The following is a 19,659-nucleotide window of genomic DNA, read 5'->3' on the forward strand; positions in this document are numbered from 1 at the left end:
ACAAAGTACAATTTTAAAAATTTAAACCGTGACTCATACCATGTCTGTTTCGTATACTGTTTTAGGTATACTTTATAATTTTCCTTATACATAATCATGACAAACACTGAAGGCAATACATATGCCTTCGGTTCTCAAAGATAAATACCATGAGAGTAAACTTCCTTTGTACAGTGATGCATTTTTTGAAGCTTCAGTGTTCTCTAAGAATAGTTTCATTGTAACAGCAGAGAAAAACCAAATGATTTTAAAAGAAAATGTCTTTACTTTTCATCATCAGATTTCTAACTATATGTATTGGATACACTGCTAATACTGTAATCTACTCCTGAGATATGTAAATATAATCTTTCTTAAATACAGACCACAGACTGATGCTGAAGATAAAGAAGCTTCATATAAAGCCTCCTATCTTTAGACTTCTAAATCTATGATGCTGGCTTTCAAATTTTTTTTGCACTGATATGAAACATAAAATTGGTTCACTCTTGTCCAATACACTGGATAAAGTGTGTTTGCATTGAATGTGTCCATATATATTAATTTCTAGGACGATCCTTGTATGATAAGACGAGTCTACAATGTGTTTAAGGCAACAGCCCTGGAACTAGAGTTCTCATTTGAATGGATCAACTGCTCATCTCAACATATTATAGAAAAATGTCAGTCATAAGGAAGATCAGAGAAAATTTTATTCAATGTGTCAATTGTTTATTAGTCCCAATTTTCTTTTGGGGGAGTTGACAGGGAGTAGGTTCTGAGGTTTCCATAGTTCACAGAGCGGTTCTTCTTGATCAGACTGATGCTCTGACCACTGTGTCAGTTCTGCTTCTGAAAGCTGTGGTGGATAAATTGTAATCACTTCCACTCCTTGCAGGGAGCAACCACACTTCTGTAAGATCAGTCGTTTTCAAGAATGCAGCCCTACCATAGAGGGCACCTGCCCCATTTCAGGTGTATTCTCATCATAGTCTTCTCTGTCCTCAGAAGCTCACTGTGGCTTGGTGATTATTTTGTTTAACGAAAAAATGTCAGAGGATCTATGTTTTTTTCTTACCTTAAGATTTACTTATTTCATTTGCATGTTTACATGTTTTACCTGTATGTGTGCCCACCATTTGAATACAATATCACAGAAGGCAACGGGTTCCCTACAACTATAATTACAGATAGTTATGAGACACCATGTCATTGCTGGAAATGAAATCTAGCCTAGATCATTTGCAAGAGTAAAATGTGCTCTGAACCATTGTGCCATCTCTCCAGCGTGAATCTTAGAACTTTTTTTTCTTTCCAGAAAGCAGAGTAACAATAACGAGTGTGGTATTAGAGAAATGACTACAAACACAGTGGGGGTAGAATGGAATAATTTAGAATAAAACATCCCTCCCATAATATTTTATAGAAGAAATGAATAGAATAAAAAGCAATAGATTTTGATATTTTATATTTGTCACTTTACTCCAAACTAAAATAAAAATACATTTACAGTTATATAAGATTGAAAGATGGCATTTTATCAAATTTAACATTCTTAATTTTACAGATGAACAATCCTAAGCCTGAAAATTATACTTTTGTGGGAGAATACACTATGAAAATTAAAACTCTAATGGATTGTTGGGCTAAGGCAATTAGCAAGAATCCAATACAGAAAGTTTCTATTAACAAGCATTACTAACTAGATTTTCTGCTATTACTTGAATTCCCACAGTTGATGTCCATAAACACTCAAATTCCTTTCCACTGTGATGTTCCTTCTCAAGGAGTTTATTTTTCTTTATTAAAAGTATTATCTAATCTGGACTTCAGGGATTAGACAGATGGCTCAATAGTAAAAGTGCTTATCTTTCACACAGAGGAACTTGTTCATGTTCCCAGGACCAACATGGCCTCTCCCAACCATAACATCAAAGACTACAATTTAAGGGGATCCAAAATGTTCTTCTTGCCTCCCTAGCCTTATGAACAGATGTGATACAATCCTATAGAACACACCACACACACACACACACACAGTTAATATATAAATAAAGCAACTACTTAAATCTTTATGCTGGAAGTAATCTACGCCTATTTATAACTCAGGAGGCAGAAAGTTCAAAGCTAGTCTGAGTTACAGACAGAGATAGCCTCCAAAACCTCAATGATGAAGTCATAGCAGAGTAGGTGCCTGGCATGTTCAAGGCACAAAATTAAAGCACACACACACACACACACACACACACACACACACACCGTATCTCACACACACACACACACACACACACACAGAGAGAGAGAGAGAGAGAGAGAGAGAGAGAGAGAAACCCCATTCCCTGGGTGATGTACATATACAAAATATATGCAATTAAACTTTCTTCTGTTTTTCTTTTGTTAGTCTGTATTCTGTCATAAGAATTTCTCCTAATAAAGAATAGGGTTGGTGGGGATATTGAAGGAAAACTTTATTTATACCTGCATATGATTATGGTCATTAGACTGTTATGCCCAGATCCACGAAGTTCCCCCAAAACCAACAAGGAGACCGAGTCCCATATGTAAAAGCAAAGAGCCTTCATTTTATACAATTTTGTTAATTTGGTCTTTCCATATGTCCAACATATTTGAATAATCAGAGAACCCCAAGCTCAGTTAGAGTTGGGTTTTTATAGTAGTAAAGTTGGGGGTGAGGGATTTCTAAGCTTTAGGAACCCTGATTGACATTTGTCTAGGGGTGTCCTGGTGAGTGTGTGATGGCATGCGATCCTATCTACAATGGTTGGAATCTTGGAATCTTAGGAGTTTTCTTTGGGTGGTCTCTTGGGTGGTGCTCAGGTAATCTCACTTTGCAGTCCTTCCTGCAACCAGGTATTGCCTTAGGATAAACTACTGAGACTCAGGCCTCTTTTAAGCTTATCATGGCTGAGTCCTACACTGGCAGGCTGATAATGGCTGGAAGTTAAGAACTTCCTTTGGGTAGTCTGTTCTTATTAAGCTTATTATGGTTGGCTGAGTCCTACAAGACCTAGGAAAAAAGTTCCCATCTCCTAGCTATAAGACAGCATTACCCATGGAAGGAAGGCACACAAAGAGATTTAAAATTTACCTTTAAATCTACCAAATTGGCTTGCAATGGTGATCATTGAGTCTCTGGCTTTGGCTCTTCGTCTCTTCTTCTAAACTTTGTCTAAAGTTTTCTAGGATGCATGACCCCCATAATTTTTGACCAGAATGGAAGTAAGTGAATGTCACTGTGCAAAAAAAAAATCTCAAATTGAAAACAGGTATTGAACTAGATATAAAATAAAGTGTTAATGACATAGCGATGTTCTTCTTTGTGAATGATAGCAAGGACTAAGAGTCCATTATTATTTTTAAGAAAATTAAAATTTTCAGATATTTTTTATGCTGTATATATGTAGAATGTCATTGTTCTTCATTCCAGTTTTTCAAAGTTTATAAGAATGTCTTTAAATATGAGTATAATTTAAATCAATTATATTTATTATTGTTTTCATTGCCACTCATGAAGTATTTTTAACTTTGTCCTTGATAGTATTGTCTTGATACATTTATATATACTCATGCACAAAATTTCATCTTTTAAAAATGTATTTGGCATAATTATCAAAAAATTCCATTATTTTGGACTGTTTAACTTGAAATTCAAAAATGAACAATTTTGATAATATTTCAAGTGAAAGAACTTATGAGTATATTTGTCATACTAATTGATGAGTAATTTTTCAATAAGAAATTCTTTGTTAACTGGATAGATGGCTTATGCTTATAATACTCAGGGTTCAATAACAGAAATTTTTACATGATTTCAAATCCAGTCTGGTCTGTGTCATAAGTTTCAAACAAGCCTAGATATAAAGTTTTGCCTCAACAAGACCAGCAACAATTACTAACAGTAGGGGCGATGAAGTCTAGTTAACTGTGTAGATAAACCTCAACTTTATTTAACGCCTTCCTAAAATAATCTGAAGCAAACTCTGAGTACAGAATCATTATTTGAAAAAAAAATATTAGCATGGACCAAAAATAGTGAATACAGGAAAAAACCCAAGTCACTTTTTACTAGGTGGCATACAACTTCTTCACTTACTTGTTAAAAAGCCACAGGGCATCTCCTGCTGGGTGGCAGAGAAAAAGTGCCAGTCTATTCCATGGAAAAGGGAGATTGTTATTTCTGCTTTTTACAGGTCCACATACCCCCAGGAGTAATGGCTCCTTTCCTTGACAGGGTTTCTTTCTTGTGCAAATTTCTACCTGTTAGTTTCTCTAGAAGTTCTATTCATGCATAAAAGTGCTGTGTATTTTTTGTTGTTATTTTCCAAGCAACCAATTACAGAGAATTCAGTTACATGACCTATAATTTTCTATACTGAGGTCCATGTCTTCTTGGAATCGTGATGACTAATGCTTTAACTAGGCATGGTCAAGTTGTAAACGATCTAGAATCTGAAATAGCTGAACAGTTATTCTGGAATGTTTACATATTTTTTGTTTTTAGTTTTACTATATGTACCTAGGGTTGTACATACAGTATACATTTTTCATTTAAATTTATATTTTAATATGTACTTTATAGTACATTTTAGTTGTAGTATATATACTTTGAAATCTACATATAGTACTTGCATGTTTGATTACAAACTATTGATAATATTGTAAAAATAAACCTAGACAGCAGAAGTGTTCTAATCTTAAGATTCTAATGGACTCATTTTTAATATAAAATTATCTAGTCAAACCTCAAGAATGTATATACATATACCTACACACACACAAACACATTGCGTTTGAACCTAGTCAGTTCTTTCACTTACATTCTTTTCCATTTATAGAAGAACATGTGCAATAGGCAAAATCTGAAATTTCTCCCAGATTATCCTCCTAACTAGGCTTTTAGTTTCTCAGGATGCTTTGTAAGATGCGATGGTGCGGAAACCAGCTTAATAGCAGGCAAAAACTCTTATTGCTTCTCTGGTTTCTATTGTGAAGCATTAGTCATAGTTCCTAAAAGCATATTTTCTGCGAAGACCTCTTATATAGTACATCTGCTTTGAATTTTCCTCTTCAGTGGAAAATGCTGTGCTGCTCTTGGCCTTCTGCCCTGCAGTCTTCTTTTAGGTTTAGCTGGGACATCAGCTGTTTTCATTCCTCAGAGGTGAATAGGTCTTGAGAGAACTGATTGGTTGGTGAAACAGTAACATACCTGTGATGAAGGTGTTCTTGGAAGCCATGAAGTAAGCAGCTTGATCGACTGCACTTCCTCTATCAGGAACACATACGGTGTCACAGACATAAACTGAAGTAGCCATGAACTGAAAGACCTGACACAGTAGGTCAAGTGTACCCTTCCTCCTTCTAGTTCCTATTGAAGGTGTTTATTACAATAACAAAAAAGCAACTGAAAGAAAACATTGTTTGCTGTATAACTGCCTCAGGATAACTGTTACTGACTATGAACATTTAAGACCAAAGTTTATGTAAATTTTTATTCTAAAATGATTAAATAAAATAACTTACGACACAATTTATATTTTAAAATAATAGTGTTTGTTTAATCAATTTTTATGTCATTTTATTTACATATGCAACTCTCAATTTTCTCCGAGTTATTACTAAGAAAATATAATAAGCACATTCTTTGTTTTAAAATCACAACATATATGACTATTTTAGAATTTTGAAGTGCATGCATATCTTCAGCAAGAAATTCAGATTATGTTGTGAAAAACATAGCCTAAAATGAAAATTAGAATTTCATGCCTGTGTGTAGTAAAGATTATTGAATAATCTACTGCATATGCCTGTTATAGAAGGAGTCCAATATACTTTAGTTTGTCAAGCCTGGTGTGAGCACCTCATTCCTTTGCTCCTATCACATAGGAGGTACCAACAGAAAGATATTGAATTCAATGCCGGCCTTGGGTAATATTTTCCCAAACAAACCCAAAGCAACACAAAACAACACTTCTTTCAACTAGACTTTCATTGTAAAGCCTTATAAAACATTAGTTTTATTCAGTTTTAAAATGTAAATATTTACCAATGATTGTGTACTGTGTATAGAATTTTATATGCTTGAACTAATGAATGCATTACTGTTTATAGGTCATAAAACCAAGTCATAGTTAAAATTCACTGTTTGAACATGTAGCCTTTGGAATAAAAATAGTTTATTTTTCTACTAAATGCTTACTTTAGTTCAGTGGTTATTCTAACCCTCAAATTAGTTAAAGAAATCACCAAGCTAAGTGTTGAAAATGAATTCAATTAAGGCTTACTAAGTTTTGTTTTCAAGCAGCATACTGTGATTTTCAGTCATGGATCCTAACCACACATTAGGTCAGACAAGGTCATACTCATTTTATCTCAATTCTTTGTGGCATGCACTGATCTATTCTGGTTATTGTATTTAACACGTACATGTAAATGCATAAATGTACTGTTAGTCTCCACCTTAAAGGACTCTTATTCTTGCTTATTCAATGTATTTATAGCTTCAACTATTTTTAACCTTTGTTTTTGTTTGATTTTTTTTTCCAGATAGGGATTTTCTGTTTAGCCTTGGCTGTCCTGGAACTCACTCTGTAGAGCAGGCTGGTCTTGAACTCAGAGATATACACATGTCTCTGCTTTAAAGTGCAAGATTAAGGCCATGTACCACCAACACCTGGGTAATGTATTTTTTAAATTTTTAAGTATTTCATACATGAGTATTGTATTCTCATCATTTCTAATTTTTATATCTCTAATGTATCTTTTACTGAAACTGCCATTTTACCTCAGTGTACATTTAAAAACCCTTAAAGTCTCATAATATTGGATAATTTGGTATCTCAAAAGTAGAAAGTTTTGTGGGATTATTTTGTAGAGTGGTGGCCATAAATACATCTTCTAAAATTTACATTAACCTCAGTGCAGAATTACAATTAATAATTTTGCTTATATCTGTTACTTTGATATAGCATTAATACTTAGCAAATGTATTACTTATTTTTTGCCTTATGAGAATTTTTTTTGGAAATATTCATGTGGGTTAATGTACACATGTAATTTTAAGTATAAAAACTAAAACAGGTCTAAAAATTTATAACCCAAATTTCTTAAATTTAGCTTTGGACTAATTTCATTATTGATTTGTTGATGAGTTGTATTTAAAACGAATCATTTTCTAAAATCAGATTTAATAAACATCTATTAATAGGACTACAAATGCATAAAATAAATTAACCAAAACTTTAACTTCAAATTCTGGGAAATCTGACTAAGTTTATGGGAATAAACACTAAAGTGTAAAGATACAGAGAATAGTAATTCATTATATAAACTGTCATAGGATCAAATACAGAAACCTCATAGTAGACCAGGAATTACACAGAAAGTGAAAAAAGAGAAGAGGGATAGCTCACCAGGTAAAGGTGATTGCTGGTAAACTTGAGTGTAGTAAGGAGGCCGTTTGTTCATTTTCTGCCCAGACTCCTAAAATAATCACAAACAAACTATGTTATTTAAATCCCTGATTAGCCCATTAACTCTAGCTTCTTATTTTTTAACTCCTGCATCTTAATTTAGCCCATCTCCATTAATTTGTGCCTCATCACAAGGTCGTGGCTACCAGCAAAGTTTTAGCACATCTGTCTCCAATGGTAGCTCCATGGTTTCTTTCTTGACTCTGCCTTCTTCCTCACAGCATTCAGTTTAGTTTTCCCTGCCTAGCTAAATTCTGCCCTGCTCTAGGTCCAAAGTAATTTCTTTATTCATTAATGTTAATCACAGCATACAGAGGGGAATCCCACAACACCTCTCCTTTTCTGTTTAAATAAAAAAGACAACTCTAACTTTAACATAGTAAAAGTACATATGGCAAAACAGGCATCAAACAGGAATTACAGTTACAATATTAATATCTACTTTATCTTTTATCATAACTAAGTAACTACAACTATAACTATGATTTCTTCAATTCCATCAAAGACTTCAGAAGGATATAATATTACCTAAGTAAACAATAAGTTCATTGTAATCAACTTACAACACTTTAGACTTGACAGAGACATCTTAATGCCTGGACAGTCTCCCAAAATTCTTCTGTACTGTTGGGGCACCCATCTTTAGCCTTGTACAGGCCCATAGTATCCAGAAGACTTTTCCACAAAGCAAGAAATTTCAAAGGCAGTTACACATATATTGGCAGTTTTTCAGTCACTTTCTTCTGTGTCCTATAGAGTGTCTGGCAGACTCTTTCATGAAACATGAATCCTGAAGGATGATCTCACCTTTAGGCAAGATTAGTAGTCATTTCTCTGCAGATCTTGCATGTCCAGTTTAAACATCATAACATCAAGCTGTCCAGGCAAGAGCAGTTGCATTAGTTGCCTTGGCTAACAAATTTTATGAGGAGCCTCTTTGATGCCTATGATCCTCTTGAAGTAGATCGATGCTGCCAGAAGCAGATGTGTCTTATTGTCATGAAAAGTCCTAACTTTTTAAAACATCTTTAATGCCATATTATGTAGGTCTCTGAAAAATTTGAAGAATATCTATCTAATTGAAATATATTTTTATATATTTAGAAAACCTAACTAACATGACTGCAAACTCCACTACTATAGATAATTATCTATTAACCAATATTGCTCAATTATATATTATATTTTTAAATGAACTTTACAAACAATACTTTAATCAATATATATCAAAATTTATCTTAAATTTGTATCAAGAAACCAAGATCCATACCAATGCAAATATCTATAGTATATCCCTTTTTAAATGTAAAGAAACACTTACAAACAATATTTGGAAATATGGCAATAGTTCTCTCCAAATTGCTTCCTGCTGTTTATTGGGTGAAGAAATTTTTGAGGGGTGTTCTTGTTGAACTTTCAGAGGGTTTAGGTCCATTAAACCACATCAATTTGGAAAAAGTCCACAGGTTCTCATCCTCTATGGAAACAAAAAAAAAGAACCTCTTTTCCAAAGCAACATATCCTTAGACCCAAATTTTGGAATCAAGATACCTTTAAAATATATAGGTTGGTTTAGCTTAGCAGCCTCTCATTGAAATGTTTCTCTGTACTTAACTCCTTCACAGTCAAAAAGTTCAAAGAAAGCACAATAGTATATATAATCTAGACTCCCTGTGTATATTACATCTTCAAGTGGCTTATTTTTCTTAATTTATGTTTTATTATCTTTACTCCATTAATCTATGGCTGACTGTACTCTTTTATATTACATTTTCTGTCTCTTTAATGTTTTTTTAAATTTTGCTAGCCTACATATATTTTTTAAACATACTGTGTTTCATTTAGAGGTCTATATCTGTCTGAATCTGTCTTTATTATGTATCTGTAATTATTTTCTGTCCAGGAGTGCTTCTTAAAATGCTAAGCACTTAAGAACCTAGGTGGCAGCATTGCTAGGAAATACCTCACTGCCTGCTTGCCCTGCCCAGTCCAGCATGGCAGAGCTATTCACTGCCTCTGAAATCCATGTACATTACACAATTTTTAGGAACATAGCTAGTCTGTGTTGCCATTAAGTGAATTGTAGCATTCTGTTCACAAACCTCATTTAAATGCCTGACCTACTGAAAAGCCAGAGGTTGTGCTGGTGGCATGGCCCAGAAAACTGGCATTTCAAAACTGTGCAGCTTTTTTTTCTGCTACAGCTGAATCAGGAAAACCTCTTTTAAGGGAGCTGCTGCACATTGTCAACTAGAAAAATAAATGTGGCTAAACTTTGTTTTTCAGTATCTAGAATTTCTTTTTAAGGCCTCTCATGTTTTATGTGGATTTAGCTAGCACACTTTGGATGCCAGTTTGTAGTAAGGAGGCCGCTTGTTCATTTCCCAACCACAGTCGCCCAGACTCAAGAAATAATCACACAGAAACTATATTATTTAAATCACTGCTTGGACTATTAGCTTTAGCTTCTTATTTGCTAACTCCCACATCCTAATTTAATCTGCCACCATTAATCTATGCCTCACCATGAAGTCGTGGCCTACCAGCAAAGTTTCAGCATGTCTGTCTCTAGTGGCGGATCCATGGCTTCTCTTTGACTATGCCTTTTTCCTTTCAGCATTCAGTTTAATTTTCCCTACCTAACTAAGTTTTGCACTGCTATATGTCCAAAGCAATTTCTTTATTCATTAATGATGATCACAGCATACAGTGGGAAATCCCACACAACCTGGGATTTGTGTTGAATTGAATTGAATTCTGAGTTGAATTCCTAAATCTCACATGGAATGGGAGAAGTGAAGTGCGTTCTGCAATTTGACCTTCATATACTACTTATATCTGATATATATATATATATATATATATATATATATATATATATATATAGAGAGAGAGAGAGAGAGAGAGAGAGAGAGATAAAGGAGACAATATGCAAATATAAATATATCTTTAAAATAAGGTAGAAGGAGAATCTGTGAACTTTAAAGTAAGGCCTTTGTTGTTTACTTTTGAGGGAATCTAAGGTCACAGTTCTGCTTCCTTAGAATTTCTTGTGCAAAGTTGGTTGATCATGTTTTCCCGCCTTGTCAGCACAGGTGCTGGCTTCACTAGCATCCATATTCTCTACAATCTGGGTGAAAACAGATTACTACTACTACTACTACTACTACTACTACTACTACAACTACTACTACTATAACTACTACTACTACTACTACAACTACTACTACTACAACTACTACTACTACTACTACAACTACTACTACTACTACTACTACTACAACTACTACTACTACTACTACTACTACTACTACAACTACTACTACCGCTACCGTTGTTACCACTACTACAACAACGATGATGATGACAATGATGATTATTATTGCTATTGTTACTAGATTTTATAGAGTAACACCAGGCAATGCTACTTGGTGTTAAGATCCTGGCTCATATCACATTGTATAATCAGCTTAGCATAGTGTACAATCAAAGGGTATTTTACTTAACTAACATATGACTTTAGTCTCTAAAGTGCTTCACTGCTCTAATTATTAGAAAAAAGTTAATGAATAATTTTTTGTCTAGACTAGAGGAAGGCCAGTATTTCGCTTCAGGAATTATGTGAACTCCAGTATTTCCTGCCTGCTTGCCTTGTTGATTATCTGCTTTTTACCTTCCAATTTTGCTTTTCAGCTCTGTCTGAGTCATACCTTTCTCTTGGATCTTGTGCTATATGCATCATTAATCCCTGACATCGTGATTAATGTGTTTACCATACATGAAATAATATAGCATGGAATCTGAAATCTTTTATAATAAATTCAACTTCTTAGAAGAATTTTTGGTATATTTTGTCATTTAAACATAAAAAGTAAGAAAGTAGGTATAATAAGCTACAGTTGCAGGTCATTACTTTGACAATGTTTTCTATAAAGTAGAATGTACTATTTCATTTCCATTATTTTTTATTGTAAGATCTTCAATATGCCAATTTGATAACGGAAGTTACAAAATAATCTCTCACAAGATTAGAATTATGAATAATAAAGGGTTATTCATTTAAGAGAAAACTTACAGATCACTGTCCTAGATAACAGTTCTCTGTGAGAACAGGAACATAGTCTAGCAGCTGGAAGCAGAATCCAGAATCAAGAGAGGGAACACATGCTTTACAACTGCTTTTACAGTATAAGAGACCACACCCAAGTGGGCTGGTATCTTAAAAGCATTAGCTCAAGGAGTAGAATGTACTCCCATAGCACCTCCACCTTTTTTTAAATAAGAGAGTTCCAAATCCAGTACAAAACTACATACACTAGGAACAGATATCAAGTATAATTAGAATTGCATTAATATTGTATAAACAATATTAAACAAGGGATGTATGCTAAATATTTCAATAAACATGTTATCCTAAGGAGTCTAAGTCTTGTTAGGAAATGGCTTGGCTAGATCATAAGAGTCTAGTAACTACAACTATCTAATCTTCAACTCCATTGAAGGCCTGAGAAGGGAGATAATATTACTGGAGCAGGCAGGAAGTACAATCAAACAGCTTCCAAAGTGAGCAATATATGACAGAGACAATTAGCTACCTGAGTCATCACCCAAAGTCTCATTTGTAACATTGAAGTCATGACCTTTGGCTAATGCCTAGCATAACTGACAGACCATTTTAGAGGCAGGAAATTTTTCAGACCCATCTTACCCTGTACTGGCTAGATTTGGCAGTCTTTATTTTTTTGTGTTCTGTTTATCTATTTTTGGATACCATGTGCTTTGTCAGTAGTTGAGGTATGGGCAGTTTCTTGTCTAAAGGCCAACGGTGCCAAGAAGAAAACAAATTCTGAGTGGAATACCTTTGGTGTTCAACTTTCTCTCGGGAATAGATTGGTGCTGTCAGGAGCAATCATGTCTCATGTCAACAGAACCCTAAGTTATCTAAATGCCATGCTCAACAGATTTTTGAAGTTGTTGAAAATTACCCATCTAGACAGAATATAATCTCTATGTATCTAAAGAACCTAACTGATCTGACAATATGTACAACAAACATGAACAACTATTGACCTATAATATTTAATACCTGTATAATTTAAGGACTAAAACGTCATATCAGAATATTAAATAATCTGTAAACAAATGTGGAACAAATGAGGACAATAACTTCAAAATGTACACAATGTATAAGGATCTTGATGACAGAAGTCACAAAATAATCTTACACAAGTTTAGAATTATGAACAATAAAGGATTATTCATTTAAGAGAAAACTTACAGATCACTGCCCTAGATAACAACCCTCTGTGCGAACAGGACAGAGTCTAGTAGCCAGAAGCAGGACCCAGAAGCAAGAGAGGGAGCAGATGCTTTACAGCTGCTTTTAGAGTATCAGAGACCATTGCCCAAGTGGGCTGGTGTCTTAAAGCCTACTGGCTGAAGGAGCAGAATGTGCTCCCACAAATTAATTTTAGGTTTGTATTGGTCTTTCTTCAGAAAGCTATGAGAGGTATTTTAAATAAGTTGTAGTTATAATTATTTTTATATTTCACTTATTTTTATATTATCTAAAGAAAATAAGAGCACTGACAAAAATGTAAAGAAACACTGAGAATATGATGGGAAGATATGAATTTTCATATATTAGCTAATTCAAAGTAGAAATTAAATTGGAAGGAAAATAGAAATAAAGAGATTTTCTGAGGCTTCTTTTTTTAATTATTACAATTAATTATTACAATTAATAATTATATATAGGAAGTGAGTCATGTGACACATTGACAATTTTTAAACCCATTTCCATTAAGGAAATTATACTTAGCATATTTTTGTTATATTAAATAACTGCATATATTAAAATATGTAATACCAGGCACAAAACTATATCTTGTTTACCAAACTACAAAGCAATAGGAATTCCACATTAAAATTATATAAAACAATATCCATTTCTTTCCAATTTCAGATAGAGGGTAAATTTATAACAAGCAAAAGAGTTCTCAAAATTCCCAGGAAATATTTTAGTTTCCTCTGTTTCCCTCCTTCTCTTCTCAGCTCTATGAAATGAAATCTAGACTCTCTCACCAAATCAGCATAGTTTACCTCATTGTCTAAAACACTGCTGCAACACCTTTTATTTTGTTTCATCACCCTGTTTTCCCTTACTGAGTTGGCTCACTGTACAAAATCAACGGTTGAGTAATCCATGTTCCTGAATCTGAGTGTCTTTTCCTTTAGTTGTATTTTGGCAATGCTTCATTTTAAATTTTACAATTTTACATATTTTTTAAATAATTTAACATGTATGTTATTTATGTGATCACTCCTTTTGCTTCCCACCTTCCTACTACTTTGTTCACCTCACTCCTTCCTACAACTTCCTCACAGATCAGTGAATCAGTGACACTTCTCAAGTTTATTAAAACTAGATTTGCCTATTTTGGATACAATAAGGGGTAGCATTCTTCCATTTTTGACTTACTACTTATATTTATTTCCACATTATGTTCTTCACTATTTTAGAGATGGTAAAAGAGCATTAACTATATGTTTTTAATAGCCATATTTTTAAATGTCATGAAGTACAGCAGTATCCAGTTCACAGGATTTTACTAAAGTCCCACTTTGTCCAGTATCATTTCCTATCATTGTCTATTCTCTTCAGAAAACTATATTGTTAATTAGCCTGATAAATGTGGAGTCTGTTAAAAATTTACTTCAATGTTATTGGTGAAATGTGTGTGTTTTAAGAACTGAAAATAATAAGAACATTTTTGGATATCACTGAAATCCAGCTAGTTACTGTTGTGGAATATTAGGTTAACTATTTAAATATCTATTGTATTTGTTTACCTTGTCTGCCTCAGGCACCATATTGGTCTAATAAAAAGGTAATGGCCAATAGCTAGGAAGGAGTTATATATGGGAGTCTTGGGCACATAGAGTAAGTAGAAGAAGGAATCTAGGCTCAGAGTGAAAGGAAGGCAAAAACACCCCATGGCAAAATATAGATTAATAGAAAATCTTAAATTAAGTTATAAGGGGTAGTTTAACAAGGACAAGGTAAAGTTTCCATATTATAATATTTGGTAGCTAGTTGGGAGGGCAAAGGAAGAACTCAGCTACAAGTTACTTTCCCAAATGTCTCCAATATTTAATGTAGGTATCAGTGTGATATCCACCATTTCCTGTTAGTTTTGTGATATTATAGTTCACCGTTTCTCAACTGTTGATTGACATTAATGATCCTTATAAAACTTTGCAACTCAGTGTGTGGTAATTCTAAGCTTATTTCTTTCATTTTAGGAAGAACTAGTTGTGTAAGTGCTGGATTGCAGTATGTTGAGTTGTTAGGAAGAACTAGTTGTATAAGTGCTGGATTGCAGTATGTTGAGTTGTCCATTAGATTCTTTGCTTATGTCTGTCATTTTCTGGGGGCACAAGAAACTGTGAATGATCCTCTAGAAACTTCAGAAGTCTAGGAGAGCAGAGAGAATAGTATCTCTTTAATCTACAGCAAACATAAATCTCTGGTCAAAAAAAGCTTCTTATCCAAAATCAGTAGTAGTAGAAAAATATCTTGCATCTACACTGTGGTTGAGAGGTATTGAGTTATTCCTGAAAAACATTGCAATGCTTACAATGCCCAGGAAAACTGTCTTCTTTTGAGTTACAGTTTACAATGACAATTTTGCTTCCATGGCAATTGTGGTCCCCAAACATTTATCAAACATTTAATTAGGAAGTTTGTGAGACTACAATAAGAATTTCATTCACATTGATTTGAATAATGTATATGATGCATAAGAGGAGACTCTCAGGTGTGCTTGATTTAGAGCTAGCTATTGGCTGTTCTGGGGATGTCTTAGCTTCTCCTGATAAAGCATTAGCTTGTCTGTTATTTTCAGTATTTTCTTTTTTCTTGGCTAAGTGAACACATCAGGATGATTACTTAGCTATGCACTATAAAACATTAAACTCAGGAGCCAAAAGAGCTGGAAACAACACTCATTTCATGCTAGGAAAATGACTGCTTGTGGAGAAAGGATGGGAGTCTTATGAATTTATGTGAGAATTGTATAAGAAGAAATATAAATGGATATTTGACACTAGCTACCATTGTGTCTTATAGACTCCCCTTGCCCATTTTTATTAAGGCCTTGTGTAAAGATAGGATTTCAAAAGAATATCATTCAAAGAGTTCAGTAATTATTTTCCTTCCTTAGAGTTCATGGTGCATCACTGAAAAAAAACCAAAACAAAACACAGGTTCATATCAACTGAACAAGTTTTAAGGCTTAAAGTCTCCATCACTTATCAAAATCCTTCACGTTTCACAGCTGATGCAGGGATATCTGTCTCTATGACAGACTCACTAAAATGCTCTACCACAATATAATTTCATCTCTTCTTGAAAGATTATTCTCAAAATTTTGAGTTTAAAAATGAATTTAAATATTAATCTACTTCTTAAGTTAAATAATTACACATAAAGTTCTTAATATATGTAAGTTATCTATTTCCAACTTGTTTGAAAGACTTCTTTTGGAAAATTCCTATGGTGAGCAGGTAAAGGCACTTGCTGCAAACCTGAGGACCTGAGTTTGATCCCTGAGACCCACATGGTAGAAAGAGTGAAACAATTCCCCTAAGTGATCTACTGACCTTCACTGTCCCTATGCACATATACAAATGCACACATAATAAAATGCAAGACCAAAGATAATATAACTGAATGTTAGTATTCAATAAATCTATTTCTTCTTACTATTTTGTGTGTGTGTGTGTGTGTGTGTGTGTGTGTGTGTGTGTGTTTCTGTGTATGATATGTATGGGCAAGTGTAGAAAGGAGGCTGCTAGTTTGTTCCTGGCCCTCCCCTGCTTGTTCGTTTCCCAGCTGCCCAGACTCCCAAAATAACCACACAGAAACTGTTTTAATTAAATCACTACTTGGCCAATTACTTAATCATATTGCTAGTTAGCTCTTACATCTATCCATTATTTTATATCTTACCAAGAGGTTCATGACCTACCAGCAAGGTTCTGGTGTATCTGTCTCTTGCAGTGGCTCCATGGCATCTCCCTGACTCTGACTTCTTTCTCCCAGCATTCAGTTTAGTTTTCCCTACCTAGCTCTACTCTACCCTATTATGCCAAACCAATTTCTCTATTAACTAATTTTATTCACAGTATACAGAGGGAACTCCCACATCGGGCAAGTGCAAGCATGTGTATGCCTTGGTATATGTGTAGATATCAGAGACAGCTTTTAGGGATCAATGCTTTTCTTTCCATCTTGTTGAGACACATTTTATCTTGATGTTTCTGCCCCATGCACTCCTCTACTTCAGGTTAGCTAGTCCATGACTTCTGGGCTATCTTGCTGCCTCTGTTGCCAATTCACTGAAAGAGGGCTGAGATTGTATATGGGACATGGCTACTTTTGGGTTGAGACCTACACTCTTTGCAATGAAAAGTGAGAAGTAAAGTTAGATGAACAAAAGGGTTCATGACATGACTCACGATGTCACACTACATCTTTCATAGTGAGTTTTTTTTTAAATCACTTCCTTCCATGTTTTGTCTTTTATTCTTTAATTTCTTTTTCCTTTTTTTCCCTTAAATTTCAATTTATTAGGGGGCTGTACAGGGGTGGAGGGTGGATGTGAAGGGATGGGGATTGGGCTAGATAAACTTAAAAATAAATAAATAAAGGTGTTCCTTTTTCAAAAATACTTTTTCTGGTATTTTTGATGTCACTTTATCATTTAATCTCATCTCCACTAGCTCTAAAATATAGTGTGAATTATATAGAGTGAGTCATTTACCTTGTAAAAGCTCATCTTTTATTTTGACCCTGTGCCATTGGGTGAAACTAATAGTTTAAACATATATGACACATTAACTCTTTAAAGTAGAGAAGAAACTTGCCAACATTCCATTTCGCAGTGCAAGAAAGTGTCCCGCGCTACCGTCTCGCCAGCAAGAACCATGTGGTACACATAGGATTTTTTTGTAGTAAAGCTTTAATGCCCCTTGGGAGAGCGGGCATCAGCCAACATGGCGGAGACCCAGATAAGATGGAACCCATCCCTTATAAAGGAAACAGACCCTGCTTCGGACGTGTTACTCTTGGATTGGTCCATTGTCCATAATCCCAGGTGAATGCCTCGGGAGTAGGCGGGGACTCAGTGGGAAATTACCGAGCACATGTGCGTTCACCTGGCAGTGAAGCCGGATGTCAGCGCCATCTTGATAATGGAGAATGTGGCTGCGGCCTTCTACATCTCCCCCTAATTTTACTTCTTTGCAGAAAGGCAACTCTCTAGGAAGGTAAAGATAGAGGTCGCACTTCCCAAAATGAAAACATTAAAATGGGCTTACACGGAATCTGTCCCTAGGCTCATGACACCTGGAACCTATCCGGCCTGTCCTTTGCCAATTTTTTGGGAAAGGGAATATACGGCAGGAAACCCTTAAGCAAAGCGACTTATCTCTCAGAGAGGGCCATTTTCTGTGCGATGTTCTTTAGCTCAACAACCTTTAGGGCTAGCTAAGCCAAGCATTCCACCCTGTGCAATGGACCACAGTCCTAGGGGTGCAGGAGCTGGTTGGCTTAAACCTTACTGCTTTAACATAGATAGCCACATATCAGTAGAGGCCCCTGTTCCAGGGCAGCCAGCGCTTGTGCAATAACCACTTTGTCCCTACGATTTTGGGATTTGAGTCAGCAGACCATCCAGAGGAGAAACACTAATCCATAGCATAGGACTGTTCCAAAACGTTAGTCTCTGGCTGCTTCCTGCTGTTATTGGGCCGTTGCATTCTTAGGGGTATACACTACAACATTTCAGGAGGTCTCGGTGATTCAAACCACATAAATCCCAAGTACACCCTTAGGCTCTCCTTTTCTGTGGAGACGAAAACAGAACCTCTTTCCCAAAACATCATATCCTTAGCAGTTTCTAAGTTTAAATATCTTTCTCCTATCCAGTACACAAAAGACAACACATATAACATAACATAAAGCTTTTGACCTTGTAAATCAGCCTTCTCCCCCATTTTTACTTTTTTAAAATCACTGGGAGGTCCTTTTTAACTTATTTTCTTTTCTGTCTCCCCCATTCTTTACCGGAGGGTCATTTTTTAACTTATCTGGGTGTGTGCACAACCTCCCACTGCTGCTCAGTTTTTGATATGCTCTCTGTACTTTAGAACGTACCTCTCTGAGCACGCATTTTTGCAGTTTTGAATCCTCCTTGTGTCCAAGGGGTCTCCGGCGGTGTAAAGTTCTTTTTTTTCTTTTTTTTCCCGGGTTTCGGCACCAGATGTCCCGCGCTACCGTCTCGCCAGCAAGAACCACGCGGTACACATAGGATTCTTCTGCAGTAAAGCTTTAATGCCCCTTGGGAGAGCGGGCATCAGCCAACATGGCGGAGACCCAGATAAGATGGAACCCATCCCTTATAAAGGAAACAGACCCTGCTTCGGACGTGTTACTCTTGGATTGGTCCATTGTCCATAATCCCAGGTGAATGCCTCGGAAGTAGGCGGGGACTCAGTGGGAAATTACCGAGCACATGTGCGTTCACCTGGCAGTGAAGCCGGATGTCAGCGCCATCTTGATAATGGAGAATGTGGCTGCGGCCTTCTACAAGAAAGCATGTCTCAGTAGAAATCAAAAAGCTTCCATAGCCATTATTAGCATTTTTTAGGTAATAAAGACACAGAGTTAGTAAATTATTATTGGAGCAAATAATGAGAACTGGTGTGGGAGAATTATCTGTATTCTGTCAATCATGTATTTTAATAAAATGCTGATTGGCCAGGCAGGAAGTATAGGTGGGTCAACCAGACAGGAAGTAGAAGTGGGGCAATGAGAACAAGAATATTCTGGGAAACAGGAAGCTCCCTCCACCATTCCTGCCCAGATCACTGAAGAGGCAACATGTGAGCTGCCACGCTGAGAAAGGTACTGAGCCGTGTGACTAACATAGATAATAATAATGGATTAATATAAGTTATTAGAGTTAATAAGAAGCCTGACCTAATGGGCCAATCAGTTTATAATCTTATGGAGTCCTATGTGTGATTTTCCTTGGGAGTTGCTGGTTGTGGGGTACTGGGCAGGACAGAAACCCCAACAAGCCGGCCCTCATGTTACAGAGAACAATCACAAACACAGTCACAG

This window comes from Myodes glareolus, chromosome 13, assembly GCF_982192425.1.
Source record: "Myodes glareolus chromosome 13, mMyoGla1.1, whole genome shotgun sequence".
In the NCBI taxonomy this organism is placed as follows: Eukaryota; Metazoa; Chordata; class Mammalia; order Rodentia; family Cricetidae; genus Myodes; species Myodes glareolus.